This window comes from Phocoena sinus, chromosome 3 (assembly GCF_008692025.1).
Source record: "Phocoena sinus isolate mPhoSin1 chromosome 3, mPhoSin1.pri, whole genome shotgun sequence".
In the NCBI taxonomy this organism is placed as follows: domain Eukaryota; kingdom Metazoa; phylum Chordata; class Mammalia; order Artiodactyla; family Phocoenidae; genus Phocoena; species Phocoena sinus.
This window is the reverse complement of record NC_045765.1, coordinates 15,367,022-15,385,384: the sequence shown is the minus strand read 5'-3', so window position 1 is coordinate 15,385,384 and position 18,363 is coordinate 15,367,022. Positions and strand designations below refer to the sequence as shown.

The 18,363-nt window shown below is 41.3% G+C and overlaps 2 non-coding genes across 2 annotated transcripts; both read right to left on the bottom strand.

Moving 5' to 3' along the window:
• Positions 1–4,250: 4,250 nt before the first annotated feature.
• Positions 4,251–4,322, bottom strand: TRNAE-CUC. Its single transcript has one exon. It is a non-coding gene; the product is annotated as a tRNA-Glu (tRNA).
• Positions 4,323–4,625: 303 nt separating this feature from the next.
• TRNAL-CAA lies at positions 4,626–4,731 on the bottom strand. Its single transcript has 2 exons — positions 4,694–4,731; positions 4,626–4,671 (listed from the first exon to the last, which is right to left on the bottom strand). It is a non-coding gene; the product is annotated as a tRNA-Leu (tRNA).
• Positions 4,732–18,363: the final 13,632 nt, after the last annotated feature.

Here is an 18,363-nt window from a genome sequence, read left to right as displayed (position 1 = left end):
GATGAGGAAAACTGATTTTCCAAGAGGTTAAATAACTTGCCTGTGGTCACAAATGCTGGCCCAGAGGGATCAAAACCTAAGTCATCTAACCCCAAATCTTCTTGCTTCTACACTCAGTGGCTCTGTCTTATTCTTCTTTGTATTCCTGAAACAACAATTCACATTGTTGACATTCAGCAATGAATATGTTGAATGCTCGAGTGATAGAAGTTCTCAGAATGCACAGCATCAAAACTGCATGGTCTGCCCTCCATCCTTTTCCTATCCCCCTGGATCTTCTTTGCCTGGCAGCGCTGAGGGGTGAGGAGGCAGATAGATGGAGTCAATACTGATGAGAACTTTCAGGCAGACAGATGCATGAGGTCTAAAGAGGCCCATCGTCTGGCAGTGACCTGGTCTGAATTATGTCCCTAAAGGACCTCTTGGAGGTATGAGTAATCACACAGAGGGTCACAAGAAGGGGCCAGGTGACTATGAGGTTAAAGGAGAGTTCATCACCAAAGGCAAAAAGGTACCTTCAGAACCAGCTGAGAAAGTGCCATTCTCTTTAGAGTCTGAGGCTAGGACAGAACGACAAGGTATCCAAGAACCCTCCTCCAGCTGGGAGGGTCTGGGATCTTATCCTACTTGTAAGCTAACAAGTTAGCTTGCCACAGTTTCATGGATGCTGGCGGAAGACTCCCGGGTCAGAGGCAAAGGATTTTATTACTCATACACAGCAAGTAGCTTGAGCACCCCAAGCCACCAAGTCCCAATGGGGGCAACGCAGAGGTACCCAGGTAGACACCGTGCATTTAGTGGCGTTGCATTGCAGCTGAGGAACACTGAACTCAGAAAAGTGACCAGTTGTATAGCAAGCAGTAAGCGTTTGTGGGGGGTGAGTAGGAGGTGGGGGAGGAGGCATTATCTCATCCCTCAACGTTGCTCACTAAAACACAGCTCTGAGAAACAGCCCGAGCAAAGAGCAGTCAGGGCCTTGCATTTTAAGCATATCCAACAGGAATGTGCAGAGACACTCAGGCCTCATTGGTGATTGACTTTCCCAACATTGACGGACCCATACCTCAACCACTTCCCTACATAGTGTGGCTTCTATCTCCTTCCTCGTGTTCACCTCCATAGGGGCTGGCACCCCCAGTCTCACTGAGTCCCCAGTCTATCTCACTGTACACATGAAGTTCACATGGATTAAACAACCACTCTTGACAGTGGCTCTGAAATCTGGTGAATCAGACCCAAATCCTGCCTTTGGTGAACTTGGAGACAAGCTTAGGGACTGTAAGGGCTGCTATAACAAAAATATAATAAACTGAGTGGCTTATAAACAGTAGACATTTATTTCTTATAATCTTGGAGTCTAGAAAATCCAATACTAAGGTGCCAGCAGATTTGGGCCTGCCTACTGGGAGCCCAGTTTCTTGCTGTGTCCTCACACAGTGGCAGGAGCAAGGGAGTTCTCTGGGCTCTCTTTTATAAGGGCACTAATGACATTCATGAGGGCTCATCCCTCATGAACTAATCACCTCCCAAATTGCCACCTCTGACTGCCATCATATTGGGGATTAGGTTTCAACATAAGAATTTGGGGGGGCAACAAAAATGTTCAGTCCACAGCAGGGACTGTGACACATGTTCAAATAAGTGTGACAAGTAACAGATGATGGTGTTTGTCAGAAATAAAATAGGAAAAACCTTGGGATGCCAGAGGTGGGCTTCTTCCCGGATTATATCTGCTGAAGGCTGATGTCATCCATTAGTTGGGAGCATGTAACAATCAAGACACAGAGCTATTTCATCAACACAAAGATCTCCCTCTTGCTATGCCTCTGTAGTCACCTCCACCCCACTCCCTACCCCCCAATAAACACAATCCCTAGCAACAACTAATCTGTTCTCAGTCACTATAATTTTATCATTTATAGAATCTTATATAAATAGAATCATGCAGTATGTGACCTTTTGAGATTGACTTTTTCACTCTACATAATTCCCTGAGGTATATCCAAGTTGTATCCTGCATCGATAGTTCATTTGTTGTTAGTGCTGTGTAGCATTCTGTGGTATGGTGGTACCACCATTTGTTTAACCATTCACCTATTGAAGGGCATTTCAGTTGTTCCCTGTTTCCCTGTCTTTTGGCTGTTACAAATAAGGGTGCCAAGAACATTTGTGTACAGGTTTTTCTGTGAATATCAGCTTTCACTGCTCTGGGATAAAGGCCTAAGTATGTAATTGTTGGGTCATATGGTAAGTTCATGTTTAGTTTTGTAAAATATTGTCAGACTCTTTCCTAAATGGCTATACCATTTACATTCCCACTAACAATGAATAAGTGATCTACTTTCCCTTCATCCTCACTAGCACTTGGTGTTAGCACTGCTTTTTATTTTAGCTATTCTGAAAAGTTTGTGGTGATATCTCATTGTGATTTTAATTTGCACTTTAATAACGTTGAACATAAATGTCTTGTCATGTCATTGGCTCATTTTCTAATTGGATTGTTTGCTTTTTTACCATTGAGTTTTGAGAGTTCTCTATTATATCCTAGATATAAGCCATTTGTCAGATATGTCGTTTGCAAATTTTTTTTCCTGTTTGTTGCTTGTCTTTACATCCTCTTAACAAGGTCTTTTGCAGAATAAGTTTTTCATTTTGATGAGGTCCAATTTAATATTTTCTTTTGTGGATCATGTTTTTATTGTCATTTCTAAGACCTCTTCACTAAGCCCTAGGTCCTAAACGTTTTCTCCTGTTTTCTTATAAAGTTTTTATAGTTTTATGTGTTACATTTAAATCTATGACTCATTTTGAGTTGATTTTTGTGTAAGGTGTGAGCAATTTTTCAAATAAGTTGTATTCTTCTTCTACTAATAAGTTTTATATACTCATGGTAGAAAAATCAGCAAATGCATGACATTACAGCAAAGAAAATTTAAATTTTTCATAATCCTACCACGTACAGAAAATCAGTTACATTTAGATGTATGTCTTCCCAGCTTTTAAAAAATCCTTTGTTTTTTATTTTTAGATTCCTTCCAATTCCTTTTGAAGATGAGGGAAGATTTCAAAATGAAACTTAAAGGTTAGATGGATTTTCATTCTCTTTCTTCTTCATCCTTTGATTGGCCAGTTTTATAGATGAGAAAACTAAAGCTTAGAAAGGATAGACATCTTGCCTTCTGAAAAGTCCAGTCAGAACTTGAACTCAGCTCAACCTGACCACCAGCCATCATTCACCATGCTGTACTCCACACAAGGCTAGATTACCAAAAAAGCCAACTGCTAGCACACAGAAAAGCGGAGGCAAAATTATTTGTCCAAGGCCTGGGGTCGTTTGGCAAGCCCGCTTGTAACTAATATGGAGGTAGAATATATCCTAACAGCTCTGGCCTGGAGGGCTAAAAAACGTACCCAGGGAGAAATGAATACTTTGAAAAACAACAAATTAAGCATAGAGGGTCAAAATATTATACAACTATTAAGATAGAACTTAAGTGTGACCAGTGTTTTTATTATTAAAATAGATTATTTTCCGCAGGTGTCACAATAGAAAAATGGGCAGTGAAAATTTCTAGAATAAAAACGTTTAAAAAGCAGCTATAAAAGATATTTTGGGAACAATTAGGGGAAATTTGCACGTGCACTGGTATCTGATGATGACAAGTTAACGTTAATTTTCTCAGGTGTGACATGGAGTAGTGTAATACTGTCTGCAACTTTCAAATGGATGGGAGGCTGGGGAAGCTCTATCTGTCTAGAGGGAAAGAGAAAATGTGGCAAAATATTAACCTATGTCGTATGTAGGTAGAAAGAACACCGGTGTTCGTTGGGTCATTGTTTTAATTATTTCAATTTACTTTCAAAATAAAAAGGTAGATGTTGGGGTGGGAGAGAATCTCCTGACTTCTTTTCATAGCAAAACTTGTCTGAGCCATTGTGAGGAGCTAAGACCTTCCTGAGTCCCCCTGTAGATGACATCTGCCATTCTAATGGTAGTTTGGGCATTCGGGGAGATTTTTTTTAACCCTGGGCATTGGAAGACTGGCACTTGTGGCAGCACCAGGGTTTTCTTTTGGGATCATTTAGTGCTGTCCACAATGTTCTTGCCTTCCTAATTAAGGTATAGGACAATGATTCACACACAGCTAGCACCCGTTAACCAGAGTAACTCTCACCTCTGGTAATTCCTTTCTCCCAAAAAGAAAGCAAATACTGTATTTTCGAGGTTAAGTTGAAACAAAAACAGAGCTTTCCCTGACCGGGAATCGAACCCGGGCCGCGGCGGTGAGAGCGCCGAATCCTAACCACTAGACCACCAGGGAGCACATGAGTGCACCGTCTACATCGGGCTAGACTAAGTGTAAAAGGTGTGACGTAAACTGGGTTCGTGAATATGATTACATGAACCTCGGGTACTTACACCGCCTCCCTCTTCCACCTAGACAGTCTCTCGGCCACTGTAAATCCGAGAAAACAGGCAGTGGAGAACAGCAGGAACGGTAAAGTCTGAATATGGCCGCCTTCTCAGAAAACAGGAAAAAAAACAAACAAAAAAAACGCCAGTAGCGCGAGGGAAATGCGCTTACGTATGTTAGCCAGCCTAGCCGAAAGTGGTAAAAAACGCCTGTCAGAAGTGGGATTCGAACCCACGCCTCCATTCGGAGACCAGAATGCCCACGGGGAAGGTACACACCTTGAGTCTGGCGCCTTAGACCACTCGGCCATCCTGACACGCTGTGAGTTGTCTACTCGTAGAGAGCCTGCTTCCTGCGGCAGTCTGCTGCGCGGCCCCGCCTCACGATCCGGGCGGGCTGTTGCTGGATCCAACCGGCCAGGGCGAAGGAGAACCGCCTGCTGGGCGCCGGCCGCCAGCCGCGGAGCTCTTGGAGGACACCGGGCACTCCGGAGTGCCCAGCCTCGTTCTCCCGGGCGAAGCCAGAAATCGAGCCGGATCTCCAGAAGCAAGGACAATCCCTCTAGAAAACCAGAGGGGTTAGTGCCCACCCGGCCCAGCAAAGGAGGGAAACTATAGCAGCAAAGGCAAAGAGAAAGCGCCAGGATGCAGCCCACCCGGGCTACCCGCCACTGCCAGATCCCGGGTCCCCGCCACACATTCCTGGCCCTAGCTTCGAAAACTGGCTAGACGAGTGAATACTCGTCAAGGAAAGCACTGGAATGTACGCTTGCCACAGAGTAAGCGACAGTGATTACTGTTGTTATTTCAAAATTATTAGGGCTTTCTGCCTTATTGTCCCTGGCATACCCATCCTCTTAAGGTGCACCCCTCTTCCTCTGCCAAGTCCCCCAGCCGTGGTTAGAGATAATGGGGAGATCAGTGTTCAAGAAAAAAAATTCATTCATGACGCTTGTCAAAGCACTGTAAGGAAGACTTTATTCAAGGGGGAAGTTATCAAGATATGTGTAGGTACCACTGCACCAGGGTCTTGCAGTGGGGGAGGAGAGATTAGACTCAGCTCTGAGTACAACAAGAGAGAGTGGAAATTTATAGCCAAAGAGAGAGGTTGGGGGGGGGCGTCATTGGATGGAAAATTACTAAGGGGGGATTCTGTACAAACCGATCTAACAGCGTTCTTGCTGAAGGTAGGCCAGAATATCAGATATCACCTGGCAGATGGTAGAGGACAAGGAGCCCCATTATATATTCAGGGTGATCATATATCAAGGATGGGGCATTCTGGTTAAACATATTTAGTAGGATTCTTGCTAAAAATGGACATTGTAGAGAGAAACATGGAAGTCCGAAAGACAGGCCTAGTTTAAAAAGAGTTCAGGGGAGCAGTTAACAAAAGAGTGCAAAGATAGCAAGAGTGCTTTAGCATCAAATGGAAAGACCCCACTCCTGTGCTCCAGACCACATACCATTCACTCACTCATTCATTCATTTGTTCACTGAGTCGTTATTGATATAGCAGTGAACAAAGTCCCTGCCCTGGCAAGCGGACTGCCGGTGAAGGGCACAGTCGGCACAAACAAACATACAGGCTGTAAGGACAAAACAAAAGCAGGGCAATGAGATGGTGGAGGTCTATTTTTAGACCGGCTTGATCAACTAAGACCTCACTGCAGTGACTTTTTCTAAAAATAATTTTCAAAAAGTAAAACACATGACTCCCATGCAAATATATGAATGATGCACATGGATCAAGATTTTACTCAACTCATTAATGAGGGGCTCTGTAAGATGTTATAACCAATCCAAAGGAGATTTTGAAGATGTCATTTTTTAAAATTTTTTTTATGGCTGCGTTGGGTCTTCGTTGCTGCATGCAGGCTTTCTCTAGTTGCAGCGAGCAGGGGCTACTCTTTGTTGCGTTGCGCGGGCCTCTAATTGCAGTGACCTCTCCCGTTGGGGAGCACGGGCTCTAGGCGTGTGGGCTTCAGCAGCTGTGGCTCGTGGGCTCAGTAGCTGTGGCTCATGGGTTCCAGAGCGCAGGCCCAGCAGTTGTGGCACACGGCCTAGTTGCTCCGCGGCATGTGGGATCCTCCCAGACCAGTGCTCGAACCCGTGTCCCCTCACATTGGCAGGCAGACTCCCAACCACTGTGCCATCAGGGAAGTCCCCCATTATTCTTTTAATAGTCAGCCAAAGGAATGTTGAAAAGAGATTGCTAACAGATGCAAGATAGGTTAATATATTAAGGGTATAATAAACTGTGATGTTTAAGGTATGGTCACTACTTTGGGGTTGTTTTTTTCCACCAGAGATAAATCAGGTGCATCTCTTGACAAATTTTATTTGTATTGCTATAAATAGGAATCTTTGGCCTTGCACTCAGACAGAAACCATTTGCATTACTATCGGTTTTCTACAGGTTAATTTCTACCCATATGGAATTGTGAAATAAAGTCAGTAGAAGCCAATCAAAGGTGCACATGGAATCAGATAATGCCCAAAAGATCTGCTAGACAATGCTAAGCTGTAAGGACACCTAGTGTCCAAGAGAATCAGAGCTGAATAACAGTTAAAGTATTAAAAACATATTTTATCCAGGAACTATTGCAACAGGGGAAAAGAGACCTTATATAATAGAACTGGGCTCAATTCCAAATACAGCAAGGAAAAGTGGGGATTTCTGGCTAAGGAGCACGGTGGGGTCTCTGGATGGAAAATGGCTAAGAAGAGACATCAAGAGTAGAGAGATTCTTGCTAAACTGATTTAATAGGATTCCTGCAGGCCTGGGTCATCAGATATCACCTGGAGAATGGTGGGGATGAGGAATTTGATTAGCTGTGGAGGGTGATCAGGTATTAAAGGTGGGGGGATCCTCACTAGACTAACTAGCAGGATTCTTATTAAAATTAGACTCTACAAGGCAGGACATGGAAGTGCAAGGTCAAGGCCTAGTTGAAAAGAGGGCTCAGAGGAGCCTGACTAAATTTTGGTCAAAGAGGGAACTTTTGTCACACTAATAATCTCTTTTCTACTTTCAAGTTTTGGATAATCATTTCTTTCACATTGGAGCCTTAACTGAAGGGAGGACATAAGCATTGAGAGAAGGGGAGGGATATTTTCCCTCCCCTGACAATAATATCCTAATTTCTCTGGTGGCCTACTTGGCCTTCAGGAACGTCTGACCAGCCTGACCTTACCTCACAGTCTCCCATGTACCCCAGTGAGCTAGCTGCTTTTTCCTCAACATGCTTGATCTGCCTTCATTCCTTCTAGCTCACCCAGAAAATCCTCTGAGACCCTGGAGGGCAAGGACCAGGGATACACCAGAGAAGAAAACAAAATGTCTGCGCTCAAGAAGCTGACATTCCAGCAAAGAAAGATGGAAAATAAACAAAATAATTATATGTGGGGAGTGATAAGTACTGTGAAGAAAAATAGAGAAAGAAGGGTAGAGAGAGATGTAAGTGGTTCAGAAGGCCTCTCAGGATGTGGCTTTGAGCAGACATTTGAAGAGAGTCAGGGAGCAACCAGATAGAATATCTGTGGAGAGAGAGAACAGATGCAAAGGCCAGAAAGGAGTGCAAAACAGACAATGTGGCTGGAACTGAATGAGAGGGCCTGGTGCCAGCCTGAGTGAAGAGGAGAGCTGAGGTTTGGTAAGATATGGCCTGCTTTCCAAGGATCCTCTGCCTGCTGTATGGAGAGTGGACTGCAGAGTGCATGAATGAAGCAGGGAGAAGAGTTGAGAGGCTAGTGCAAGCTCCCTTGGATGGACCAGGGGAACAGCAGGCCAGGTGGTGAGAGATAGTTGAATTCTGGATATATTTCTAAGATGGAGCCAATAAGATTTGTTGATGCACAAGAAGTAAAGAAGTGGCGTGTACCTAGAGGAATTTGGGTCTGAGCAATTGGCTAATAGGGAAGGCAGGGAGGAGGCAGACTATGGAGGAGGGAGAGTATTGTTTTTGATCTTCAAGTTTAAGTTGCCTGTTGGTCATCACTAATCATTAGAGAAATGCAAATCAAAACTACAATGAGGTATCACCTCACACCAGTTAGAATGGGCATCATCAGAAAATCTACAAACAACAAATGCTGGAGAGGGTGTGGAGAAAAGGGAACCCTCTTGCAATGTTGGTCAGAATGTAAATTGATACAGCCACTATGGAGAACAGTATGGAGGTTCCTTAAAAAACTAAAAATAGATCTACCATATGACCCAGCAGTCCCACTACTGGGCATATGCCCTGAGAAAACCATAATTCAAAAAGACCCATGCACCCCAATGTTCATTGCAGCACTATTTACAATAGCCAGGTCATGGAAACAACCTAAGTGTTAATCGACAGACAGATGGATAAAGAATATGTGGTACATATATACAATGGAATATTACTCAGCCATAAAAAGGAACGAAATTGGGTCATTTGTAGAGATGTGGATGGATCTAGAGAGTGTCATACAGAGTGAAGTAAGTCAGAAAGAGAAAAACAAATATCATATATTAAAGCATATACGTGGAACCTAAAAAAATGGTGCAGATGAACTGGTTTGCAGGGCAGAAGTAGAGACACAGATGTAGAGAACAAACGTATGGACACCAAGGGGGGAAAGTGGCAGGAGGTGGGTGGGTGGTGTGATGAATTGAGAGATTGGGATTGACATATATACACTAATATGCATAAAATGGATAACTAATAAAAACCTGCTGTATAAAAAAATAAATTAAATTAAAAAAATTTTAAATGCCTGTTAGAGGAGTCAAGTAGCAGATAGATACAAGCATCTGGAGTACAGTGGGAGATATGAAGTGGAAGGTCATTGGCCAATAAATTGTATTTATTTGTATCCCTGCCATAAAACAGGGAATTCGCTGGCAGTCCAGTGGTTAGGACCCTGCGCTCCCACTTCAGGGGACACGGGTTCGATCCCTGGTCGGGGAAATAAGGTCCCGCGTGCTGCCTGGGGCAAAAAAAAAAAAAAGGCATAAAACAGGATGAGCTCACCTAGAAAGTAGGTATAGAGGCCAAAGACTGAGCCCTGGGACATTCCAATAAGTTGAGAAAGAGGAGGAAGCAGCATAGTAGGCTGAGAAAGAATGGCCAGTGGGAAAGAAAGAAAAAGAGGACACTGTGGTGTTGTAGAAGCCATGTGGAGAAAGAGGGTAGAGGAAAAGAAAAGTGATCAACCGTCCAATGCTGCTGAGGAGAGTAACTTGAGAACCCAGTGGAGCAGGGTTCTGGTGAGTTTGGAGGACAGACTGGAGGTGATGACAGTACATATTGATGCCCTTTGGGAGGTGTTCTGCCCTAAATGGCGTCAGCAATACGGAATGCTAGCTGCAGGAGACCACAGAATCAAGGTTTGGGTTTGTCTGAAAACAGACATTACATAATGTGTTGTACTGATGGCAATGATCCTGTGTTGTTATACTTCTTAGCATTCTCTGGACCCCTCTGGCCGTGTGGTGAAGACTACTTCTCATGGTTTTTGTTTGTTTAAAAAAAAAACTGAGGAGGGACTTCCCTGGTGGCACAGCGGTTAAGAATCCACCTACCAATGCAGGGGACATGGGTTCAAGCCCTGGTCTGGGAAGATCCCACATGCGGCAGAACAAGTAAGCCCCTGAGCCACAACTACTGAGCCTGTGCTCTAGAGCCCGCGAGCCACAACTACTGAGCCCGCATACCACAACTACTGAAGCCAGCGCACCACAACTACTGAAGCCCATGCACCTAGAGCCCGAGCACCGCAAGAAGAGAAGCCACTGCAATGAAAAGCCTGCACACCGCAACGAAGAGTAGTCCCCACTCACCGCAACCAGAGAGAGCCCACGCACAGCAATGAAGACCCAACACAGCCATAAATAAATAAATACATTTATTTTTTTAAAAACTGAGGAGAATTGATATAACATAAAATTAACTATTCAAAGTAGCATTTAGTACATTCACTATGTTGTACAACCACTATCTCCAAAATATTTTCATCATCACAGAAGCATACCTTGTACCTGTTAAGCAGTTACTCCCTGTCTTAGTCAGCTTGGGCTCCTGTAATAAGATACCATAGACTGGATGGCTTAATAAAAATTTATGTTCTCATGGTTCTGAGGGCCCCACCCTCATGAACTTGTCTTAACCTAATTAGCTCCCAAAGTCCCCATCTTAAAATACCATCACACTGGGGAGTAGGGCTTCAACATGTAAATTTGGGGTGGCACAATTCAGTCCCCAGCACTCCCCATTCCTCCTTTCCTCTAGCCCCTGGCAACCACCAGTCTGCTTTATATCTCTGTGAATATACCTATTCTGGACATTTCATATAAATGGAATCATATTATATACAATCTTTTGTGCAGGGCTTCTTTCACTTAGCTCACACACCAAGTAAGTGTGCATCCATATTGTAGCATGTATCATTACTTCATTCCTTTTCGTGGCTGAATAATATTTCATTGTATGAATATATCACAATTTGTCCATTGATTGATAGACATTTGGGCAATTTTAGCTATTATGAATAGTGCTCCTATAAACTGATGTGTACATGTGTTTAAGTACCTGTTTTCAATTCTTTGGGTAAATACCTAGGAATAGAATTGCTGGGTTATTGGTAATTCTATTTTGGGTCATTAGAATATATTTTCCACAGTTGTTGAACAATTTACATTCCCACTGGCCATGTATGAGGATTCCAATTTCTCCTATTCCCTCCCCAGCTGCTTTTTTTATTTTTTTTTTTGATTATAGCCACCCTCCTGGGTATGAAGTGGTGCCTCACTGTGCATTTCCCTAAAGACTAATATATTTTCATGTGTTTGTTGGCCATTTGTATGTATTCTTTGGAGAAATGGCTATTTCTTTGTCCATTTAAAAACTTGGGTTGTTTGTCTTTTTGTTATTCAGTTGTAAGAGTTCTTTGTATATTCTGGATACTAGACCTTTACTAGCTATACGACTTGCAAATATTTTTTTCCATTCTGTAGGGTGTCTTTTCATTCTTCATAATGTCCTTGATGCACAAAATTTTTAAATTTTGATTACATATAATTTATCTATTTTTCTTTTGTTGCTCATGCTTTTGGTACCCTAAGAATCCATTGCCAAATTGGAGGTCATAAAGATTTATCCCTATTTTTCCTAATAGTTTTATTATTTTAGTTATCTCTTATATTTATGTTGTTGATCTATTTTGAGTTAATTTTTGTGTGTGGTATGAGGTAGGGGTCCAACTTCATTCTCTGCATGTGGATATCCAGCTGTCTTAACACCATTTATTTAAGAGACTATTCTTTCCTCATCATTCAAACTCCATTGACCCTAGATATATGGGCTTATTTCTGGGCTCTCAATTCCATTCCAGTGGTCTCTATGTCTATCTTTATTCTAGTACCACACTGTCTTGATAATTTTTTTATAGTTTTGTAATAAGTTTTGAAATCAGGAAGTGTGAGTCCTCCAATTTTGTTCTTTTCTTCAGGATTGTTGAGGCTGTTTGAGGGCCCTTGTAATTATAGATGCATTTGAGTATTGGCTTTTCCATTTCTGAAAAAAAAAAAAAGCCATTGGAATTTTGTTACAGATTACATCACTTTGGGTAGTTTTGACTCTTAACAATATTGTGTTCCAGGCAATGAATATGGGGTATATTTCCATTTATTTATGTCTTTAACTTATTTCAGTAATGTTTTTTAGTTTTCAATGTAGAAGTCTTTCACCTTTCTGGTTAAATTTATGCATAGGTATTTTATTCTTTGGGGGCTATTGTAAATGGAATTTTCTATTGTAAATGGAATTTTCTATTGTAAATGAAATTGCTGGTGTATAGAAACACAACTGAATTTTGTGTTTTGATCTTGTACTCTACAATTTTGCCAAACTAAACTTGTTAGCTCTAATAGTGTGTGTGTGTGTGTGTGTGTGTGTGTGTATTCATTGGGATTTTTAATATATAGGATCATGTCATCTGTGATGACAGAAAGTTTTACTTCTTCCTTTACAATTTTGATGTCTTCTCTTTCTTTGTCTTGCCTAATTGCTTTGGCAAGAATTTCTTAGCACAATATTGAATAACTGTGGTGAAAGTGGACATTTTGTCTTGTTTCTGATCTTAGAGGGAAAGCTTTCAGTCTTTTCCCATTGGCTATGCTGTTAGCTGTGGGGTTTTCATACATGCCCTTTATCATGTCAAGGAAGTTCCCTCACAATGCTTTTATATTTTATTTTTCTGGCTGCGTTGGGTCTTCATCGCTGCACGTGGGCTTTCTCTAGTTGCGGCGAGTAAGGGGCTACTCTCCGTTGTAGTGCGTGGGCTTCTCATTGCGGTGGCTTCTCTTGTTGCAGAGCACGGGCTCTAAGCACACAAGCTTCAGTAGTTGCAGCACACAGGCTCAGTAGTTGTGGCTCATGGGCTCTAGAGTGCAGGCTCAGTAGTTGTGGTACACGGGCTTAGTTGTTCTGCCACATGTGGTATCTTCCCGGACCAGGGATCCAACCAGTGTCCCCTGCATTGGCAGGCGGATTCTTAATCACTGCACCAGCAGGGAAGTCCCCCTCACGATGTTTTTAAATACATAAGACAAAATACATAGAGTTACAAAGGAAACTAATTATGTTGAAATTGTTATCAAAATACTAAAATTAATTTGTGCTATAGTAATATGTGTGCTTATTTATTAACACATTAAATAATGAGATATAGTAGCATTTTGAGTTAGTGATAAATATAAATGACATTCTGAAATATCTGCAACAACTGTAACATGGTATGAAAATATCTATGATTTTTATTTGCGACAGTAGGTCCTGCTAATACTACTGTAGTTTGTTGTCTCCATTGTTAATGGAAAGAGATGCTCAATTTTAGCTAGAGTTTAGTGAAGATAAAGATGTAAATTGTTTTCCATCCAAATTCATGGGCCCCTGAATTCTACCCACTGGAATCCCAAGTTAAGAACCTCTCAAGTTGGGAGAAAATTGGTGATAGAAGAGACGGACATGACTGGGATGGAGGTGTGGGGAAGCAGCAAGCTGTTGTGCCCAGGAAAGTGTTGGCCTCAGATTTCCACATAAATGTTACAGGGACAGTAGCAAAGATTTCTTGCCAAGGGATTCAGACACAAGGAGAGGGGGCAAGGACATAAGGGTGAGCACCAGGGGAGTGACTACAATGGTAGAACCCGGACTGGAAGCTGGGCTAAGAGGGGAGGGAGGACAGAGGTGGAGTGGGTCAGTAACAAGGTGGAAGGCTGGAGTTCCAGTGGGGTCAAGAGTGGACCAGAGCAGCCCAGCGCAGCCCACCTGCCCACGCATGTGCCCGCCAGACCTGCAAACTTGTGCCACTGGCTGTGCCCGTCCCCGGGGAGCCCGAGTGTCCGCAGCCCGTGCCTCCCACCCATCTCCAGCCATGGCCATGTGGCTGACAGGGTCTTGGTGCTCTGGCCAGGTGTCAGGCCTGAGCCTCTGAGGTGGGAGAGCCAAGTTCAGGACATTGGTCCACCAGAGACCTCCTGGCCCCATGTAATATCAAACAGCAAAAGCTCTCCCAGAGATCCCCATCTCAACACTAAGACCCAGCTCTACTCAACGACCAGCAAGCTACAGTGCTGGACACCTATGCCAAACAACTAGCAAGACAGGAACACAAACCCACCCATTAGCAGAGAGGATGCCTAAAATCAAAATAAGGTCACAGACACCTCAAAACACAAAACAGAACGTGGTACTGCCTACCAGAAAGACAAGATCCAGCCTCATCCACCAGAACTCAAGCACTAGTCCCCTCCACCAGGAAGCCTACACAACCCAGTGAACCAACCTTAGCCACTGGGGGCAGGCACCAAAAAAATGGGGACTACAAACCTGCAGCCTGCGAAACAGAGATCCCAAACACAGTAAGTTAAGCAAAATGAGAAGACAGGAAAAAAACAGCAGATGAAGAAGCAAGGTAAAAACCCACCAGACCAGACAAATGAAGAGGAAATAGGCAGTCTAACTGAAAAAGAATTCAGAGTAATGATAGTAAAAATGATCCAAAATCTTGGAAATAGAATGGACAAAATGCAAGAAACATTTAACAAGGACCTAGAAGAACTAAAGTTGAAACAAACAATGATGAACGACACAATAAATGAAATGAAAAAGACTCTAGATGGGATCAATAGCAGAATAACTGAGGGAGAAGAATGAATGAGTGACCTGGAAGATAAAACAATGGAAATAACTACCACAGAGCAGAATAAAGAAAAAAGAATGAAAAGAATTGAGGACAGTCTCACAGACCTCTGGGACAATATTAAACACACCAGCATTCGAATTATAGGGGTCCAAGAAGAAGAAGAGAAAACAAAAGAGACTGAGAAAATACTTGAATAGATTATAGTTGAAAATTTCCCTAATATGGGTAAGGAAATAGTCAGTCAAGTCCAGGAAGTGCAGAGAGTCCCATACAGGATAAATCCAAGGAGAAACATGCCAAGACACATATTTAAAAAACTGTCAAAAATTAAATACAAAGAAAAAATATTAAAAGCAGCAAGGGAAAAGCAACAATTTACACAAAAGGGAATCTCCATAAGGTTAACAGCTGATCGTTCAGCAGAAACCCTGCAAGCCAGAAGGGAATGGCAGAACATACATAAAGCAATGAAAGGGAAAAAACTACAACCAAGATTACTCTACCCAGCAAGGATATCATTCAGATTCGAAACTAAAACCTTTACAGAGGAGCAAAAGCTAAGAAAATTCAGCAGCACCAAACCAGCTCTACAACATAGGTTAAAGGAACTTCTCTAGACAGGAAACACAAGAGAAGGAAAAGACAATAACAAACGCAAAACAATTAAGAAAATGGTAATAGGAACATATATATCAATAACTATTTTAAATGTAAATATATTAAAGGCTCCAAGCAAAAGACATAGACTGGCTGAATGGACACACAAACAAGACCTGTACATATGCTGTCTACAAGAGACCCACTTCAGACCTAGGGACACATACAGACTGAAAGTGAGGGGATGGAAAAAGACATTCCATGCAAATGGAAATCAAAAGAAAGCTGGAGTAGCAATTCTCATATGATACTAAATAGAGTTTAAAATAAAGACTATTAAAAGAGACAAAGAAGGACACTACATAACGATCAAGGGATCAAACCAAGAAGAAGATATAACGATTGTAAACATTTATGCACCCAACATAGGAGCACTGCAATACATAAGGCAAATGCTAAGAGCCATAAAAGGGGAAATTGACAGTAACACAATCATAGTAGGGGACTTTAACACCCCACTTTCACCAATGGACAGATAATCCAAAGTGAAAATAAATAAGTAAACACAAGCTTTGAATGATACATTAAACAAGATGGATTTAATTGATATTTATAAGACATTCCAACCAAAAACATCAGATTACACTTTCTTGTCAAGTGCTCATGGGACATTCTCCAGGATAGGTCATATCTTGGGTCACTAATCAAGCATTGGTAAATTTAAGAAAATTGAAGTCATATCAAGTATCTTTTCCTACCACAACACTATGAGACTAGATATCAATTTCAGGAAAAAATCTGTAAAAAATACAAACACATAGAGGCTAAAAAATACACTACTAAATAATCAAGAGATCACTAAAGAAATCAAAAAATACCTAGAAACAAATGACAATGAAAACATGATAACCGAAAAGTTATGGGACACAGCAAAAGCAGTTCTGAGAGGGAAGTCTATAGCAATACAATCCTACCTCAAGTAATAAGAAACATCTCAAATAAACAATCTAAACTTACACCTAAAGTAATTAGAGAAAGAAGAACAAAAAACCCCAAAGTTAGCAGAAGGAAAGAAATCAAAAAGTTCAGATCAGAAATAAATGAAAAAGAAATGAAGGAAACGATAGCAAAGATCAATAAAACTAAAAGCTGGTTCTTTGAGAAGATAAACAACATTGATAAACCATTAGCCAGACTCATCAAGAAAAAAAGGGAGAAGACTCAAATCAACAGAATTAGAAATGAAAAAAGAGAAGTAACAACGGACACTGCAGAAATACAAAGGATCATGAGAGATTACTACAAGCAACTATATGCCAATAAAATGGACAACCTGGAAGAAATGGACAAATTCTTATAAAAGCACAACCTTCTGAGACAGAACCAGGCAGAAAGAGAAAATATGAACAGGCCAATCACAAGCACTGAAATTGAAACTGTGATTAAAAATCTTCCAACAAACAAAAGCCCAGGACCAGATGGCTTCACAGGCAAACTCTATCAAACATTTAGAGAAGAGCTAACACCTATCCTTCTCAAACTCTATCAAAACATAGCAAAGGGAAGAACACTCCCAAAATCATTCTACGAGGCCACCATCATCCTGATACCAAAACCAGATGTCACAAAAAAAGAAAAGATGTCACAAAAAAAGAAAACTACAGGCCAATATCACTGATGAATATAGATGCAAAAATCCTCAACAAAATACTAGCAAACAGAATCCAACAGCACATTAAAAGGATCATACATCATGATCAAGTGGGGTTTATCCCAGGAACGCAAGGATTCTTCAATATACGCAAATCAATCAATGTGATACACCATATTAACAAACTGAAGAGAAAACCATATGATCATCTCAACAGATGCAGAAAAAGCTTTCAACAAAATTCGACACCCATTTATGATAAAAACCCTCCAGAAAGTAGGCATACAGGGAACTTACCTCAACATAATAAAGGCCACATATGACAAACCCACAGCCAACATCGTTCTCAATGGTGAAAAACTGAAACCATTTCCACTAAGATCAGGAAGAAGACAAGGTTGCCCACTCTCACCACTATTATTCAACATAGTTTTGGAAGTTTTATCCACAGCAATCAGAGAAGAAAAAGAAATAAAAGGAATCCAAATTGGAAAAGAAGAAGTAAAGCTGTCACTGTTTGCAGATGACATGATACTATACATAGAGAATCCTAAAGATGCTACTATAAAACTACTAGAGCTATCAATGAATTCGGTAGAGTAGCAGGATAGAAAATTAATGCACAGAAATGTCTTGCATTCCTACACACTGATGGTAAAAAACCTGAAAGAGAAATTAAGGAAACACTCCCATTTACCACTGCAACAAAAAGAATAAAATACTTAGGAATAAACCTACCTAAGGAGACAAAAGACCTGTATGCAGAAAACTATAAGACACTGATGAAAGATATTAAGGATGATACAAACAGATGGAGAGATATACCATGTTCTTGGATGGGAAGAATCAACATTGTGAAAATGACTATACTACCCAAAGCAATCTACAGATTCAATGCAATCCCTGTCAAACTACCAGTGGAATTTTTCACAGAACTAGATCAAAAAATTGGACGATTTGTATGGAAACTCAAAAGACCCCGAAGATCCATAGCAATCTTGAGAAAGAAAAATGGAGCTGGAGGAATCAGGCTCCTGGACTTCAGACTATACTAAACCTACAGTAAGCAAGACAGTACGGTACTGGCATAAAAACAGAAATATAGATAAATGGAACAGGATAGAAAGCCCAGAGATAAACCCACACATATATTGTCTCCTTATCTTTGATAAAGGAGGCCAGAATATATAATGGAGAAAAGACAGCTTCTTCAATAAGTGGTGCTGGGCAAACTGGACAGCTATATGTAAAAAGAGTGAAATTAGAACACTCCCTAACACCATATACAAAAATAAACTCAAAATGGATTAAAGACCTAAATGTAAGGCCAGACACTATAAAACTCTTAGGGGAAAACATAGGTAGAACACTCCATGACATAAATCACTGCAAGATCTTTTTTGACCCACCTCCTAGAGAAATGGAAATAAAAACAAAAATAAACGAATGGGACCTAATGAAACTTAGAAGCTTTTGCACAGCAAAGGAAACCATAAACAAGGCGAAAAGACAACCCTCAGA